Raw genomic sequence first — 4,769 nt, forward strand, 5'->3', positions numbered from 1 at the left:
CCTGCGCAACACTTCCCGCCCAGCTGCTTCTAGTTGCTCATGCGCACTGTATAGCTCTCGGTGCCGCGGCACCAGCTATTGGGCGCCTGCGCGATAGGGTTGGGTTTTTTTCCCCGTAGGCGGTGGTTGGTTAGAAGAGCGGTTACAGAAGTAAAGCCCGGGAATGGTTCTTTGCTAAAAGATAGTGAACCGTCAGGTTAAGGATCCAGCGCAATTTTCGGGAAAGATAACTCAGAGACATAAAAGTCTCAGGTTCTAGGAGTACTGACACATCCTGACATACTGTGGCCACACAAGACAGTGGACACTATGATTAAAAGATGGTCACATTCCTGACCCCTTGCTTTTCACTTCCTTTTGTTGAGTGCCCTACTTCGTTAAAACAAACAAAAGTTGCAGTTGCTGGTTGTTTATGACTTTATTCGCAGAAATGAGCCCAGCGACATTCAAACATTCAGTCAGTGTATTTATTGACCCCGTGGCTGAGGCAGGTTACTAGAGGCTGGGGTTCCGCTGGTGAACACAGAAAACCACCATCTCTTTGTGAAGTAAAATTCCAATAAGGAGGAACAAATTCCAGTGAGGAACAAATAAAGAACAACATTCTTTTAGGTATTCATTTGTGCTCTGAAAGAAAGTAGAAGGAGGGTTTAGTGACTAGGAAGGAGGCGCCATGATGGGAGCCAATAGGGGAAGAGACTGCCAGGCAAAGGATAGAGCAAGTGCAAAGGTAGGAATGAACTTGGCGTCTTGGTGGGGTGTGTGTGAGTGTAAATTCACAGAACATCAACATCAAACAAAGTCACTCTGACCATGATAAATCAAGACAAAAATAAAAAATTATTTTTGTAATTACATCTGTAATCATATCTGAACATAGGCAACACATAAACATTGTCTGAGCCACAAAAATGGGCAAACGTTTTCCTATCCTGGATAATATGAGTGACTTGCTGCATGTTTCCCTATTACAGTTATAGCCTTAGCCCAGAAGATAATACTCAGTCTTTATTAAAATACCCAATTATAAAATTACTCCTGCCTCCCTACAGCTTCCAATCCAGAACAAAGTTCCTCTTCCTTGAACCCTTCCTGAAATTACCAAACAAGCCCAAACTTTTAACACTCTTACTGAGATACCCATGGTTCTACACGGTGTGTATTCTCACTGAAACAATAAACCCAACTTGTTCAACTACAGTTTTATTCCTAGTGGTCTTTGGTTGGTAGGCATTGACAATTATCAAGTCTGAGACGCCTATGAGGTACCCAAGTGATAATGTCAAGTAAACAGATGGATATATTGGTCTGGAATGGAGTCTCGGTTGGTGACATAAAACTGGCAGTTATGAGTTTATACATGAACCTTAAAACCTTGGGACTACATGAGATTATCTAATTGCAGGTTGCAGCTAGAGAACTGGTCTTTGAAAATCTCCAACATTTCAAAGTTAGGCAGAGAAGGAAGAAGGAAAAGCCAGGAAGAGACGGAGAAAGAGCAACCTATGAGGTAAGAAGGTGATGTCATAGAAATCAAGAGAAGGAAGTTTTACAATTGAAAGAAAGTGGTCAACTACGGCAAATACTGCACAGAAGTGAAGTATTGAGGACACAGAAATGACCAGTGGATTTGGCAACATGTCAATCATTAGAGTCCCTGGCAAGAGTCATTTCAGGGTGTAGTGAGGCATAATGGCAGAGTGTGTTGAAGGGCAAAAGATGAACAATCAAAGACAAGTCTTAAGGTTTTGTTTCTTTGGTTGGTTTCTTGGGATTTTTTTTTTGGTGGGGAAGAGAGTGAAGATTAGAGAAATAGGATGGTGGTTGGTGGGTTAAGTAGAGCAAAGGAAGTCTTTTGTTACTGTTGTTGTGTTGGCAGTTAAATGCTTATATTATGGTGGGAATGATGTAGTGCAGAAAGAAATTGTTGATGTTGGAGAAAAGGGGAATACCTACAGGAATGAAATTATAGGGGAGAATGCAGGAATGGATCCAAAGCATAAATGGGCCTTTGAAAACAACCCAGATTCCCATCCTTTTAACATGAGAGAAAAACAAAATGAATTCAGATGCAGATGGTTTGTGTGTGGGTGGGAGGATAAAGCAGTTCCTACCAGATCACATATATTTTCTTTTCTTTTCTTTTCTTTTCTTTTAATGTTTTATTTATTTCTAGGAGAGAGAGCGTGAGCAGGGGAGGGTCAGAGAGAGAGGGAGTCACAGACTCTGAAACAGGCTCCAGGCTCTGAGCTGGCAGTCAGCACAGAGCCCGACGCGGGGCTCGAACCCACGAACCTCGGATTCATGACCTAAGCGAAAGTCGGACGCTTAACCGACTAAGCCACCCAGGCGCCCCTATATTTTCTTAATAAAATGAGATGAGATCTTCAGCTGAGAATGAGGCAAGAAGGAGTATGAGTTTGGAGGAGTGAGAAGACTAGAAGGATATTCTGAGAGTAAGAAGGTGAACTGTGGACAGATTGTGATATTGCCAGCACAGTTGAGTTCTTGAGTGACTCCAGGGGCACCTGGGTAGCTCAGTAGTTGGACACTCAGTGTCCAACTCTTGGTTTCAGCTCAGGACATGATCTGACAGTTTGTGGGTTTGAGCCCTGTGTCTTGCTTCGTGCTGACAGTATCCAGGAGCCTGCCTGGGGTTCTCTCTCTCATCTGCTCTCCCTCTCTCTCTCAAAATAAATAAACTTTAAAAATACATAGAGTCCAGATAGCATATTGGTATGATTTTCTCAATTAACCTTCAGTCAAGAGAATGCAGACATGGGGCACATGGGTGGCTCAGTTGGTTAAGCGTCTGACTTTGGCTCAGGTCATGTTCTCACAGTTTGTGGGTTCGAGCTCTGCATCGGGCTCTGTGTTGACAGCTAGCTCAGAGCTTGGAGCCTGCTTCAGATTCTGTGTCTCCCTCTCTCTGGCCCTCCCCTGCTCACACTGTCTTTCTCTCAGAAATAAATAAAACATTAAAAAAAGAGAGAGAGAATGTGGACATGGAAAAGAATGGTTGGATTTAACTAAGGCTAAATATCACAGGGGCAAGTGAGGGTGTTTTTAAGGAAGTGATTGGAATAATGCACCATGGAATCTTTGGGAGGCAAGAAGGAAAGGTTATATAGGGAGGTGATAGATACTGGTATATAGATTGACCGATACATAGACAAAATACGAAGTGCTGGGAACTATGGACTGGAACTTTCTCTGTAATCTAAGAATTAATATAATTGAAGTATAAGGTTGAGTTAGAAGGATAGTAGACACAGCATGGGGTGGTAAAAATTAAGATCTCAGAGATAAGAACATTTGAGAGAGCAGTTAACTTTACAGTGGGAAAAACGATCTGTCTTGGTGTGAAAAGGTTGTATTATCCTGAGTCCAAAACCCATGCTCAGGCCAGGGAGGTATCAGTTATTTTGCTTAATCCATTTTCTCCCCAGGCAGTAAGTAATACCCCTCCTCTGGGTTACATTCATATTTTATGCATGCTCCCACTTTAGGACATGGGTATGGGAAAGAAATGAAGAATCTGGGCCCCATCACAGACCTACTGAATCAGAATCTTCAGTATAATAGGGTCTCCAGGTTATTTGTATGATCTCTAGAGCCCCAGGAGCACTGTTCTAGAACACTGAGTCTCAGCCTTGCCTGCACATTAGAATCATCTGAGAAACTGTTAAAAATTCTGAAGCCCAAACTATACCTCACATCAATTATATCAGAAGTTCTGGGGGTGGAATTCAAACATCAAATTCCTATTTTATTCTACTTTATTTTATTTTACTCTATACTTTACCATTTTATTTTATTTTATTCTATTCTATTTTATTTTGTTTTATATTTTTTAGAGAGAGAGAATATGAGGAGGGGAGAAGGGCAGAGGGGAGAATCTTTAGCAGGTTCCACACTCACTGAGGAGCTTGACACTTAGCTCAATACTATGACCCTGGGATCATGTCCTGATCCTAAATCAAGACTTGGACATTCGACTAACTGAGCCATCCAGGTGCCCCCCAAACATCAGATTCTTTTAAAGCTCCCCCATTTGACTACAATGTACAATAGAGCGAAAACCACTAAGTTTGATTTGGTCACATTAATCTATAAAGCTTGTTATCATAATCCTTGCCGAAGTTATTTCCCCACAATCATATACTTGTATAATCTTTAACTTCTCCTTTGTATCTTTTATACTAAGTGTGCAGTAACTACTTATTTCAATGACTGTATCTTGTGTCTCAAATTATTTATAAACTTTATACTAGCTTTGTAGCCTGCATGAGTTACTCAGTATCTCTGACACTCAGTCTCTATTTCAAAAATGTAAAATGGACACAGTTCTTGCTTGGTTTGGCTGACGGATTGAGTTAGATAAAGTGAGATAAAACATGTAAAGTGCTTAGCCTAGTAGGCCTGACTGTGTTAGCTCATTTAATTTACAGTAGGTATTTTTCCTCTTTCCCTATGTCCTATCACTAGTGCTGTCCACATAGTAGATTCAATAAATGGCTATGGAATTAATGAATAATTAGAGTTTAGGTTTTAAATGGTTGCATTTGTATCTCCAGGAGCAAACTGAAGATGGATTGGTTTAATGTTTATTAAATTTTGATTATAAAATTCAGTTTAATAATACAAATTGTCATAGACTTGACATTTAATTATTAAATAAAAATTTAATAATTATTGACTTGTGGGTTGAATTAATAGTTGTTACATAGGGATGTTGATAACTATGTAACACAGAGACCAGTGCCTTC

Source organism: Crocuta crocuta, unplaced genomic scaffold, assembly GCF_008692635.1.
Source record: "Crocuta crocuta isolate KB4526 unplaced genomic scaffold, BGI_CrCroc_1.0 scaffold48, whole genome shotgun sequence".
NCBI lineage: Eukaryota > Metazoa > Chordata > Mammalia > Carnivora > Hyaenidae > Crocuta > Crocuta crocuta.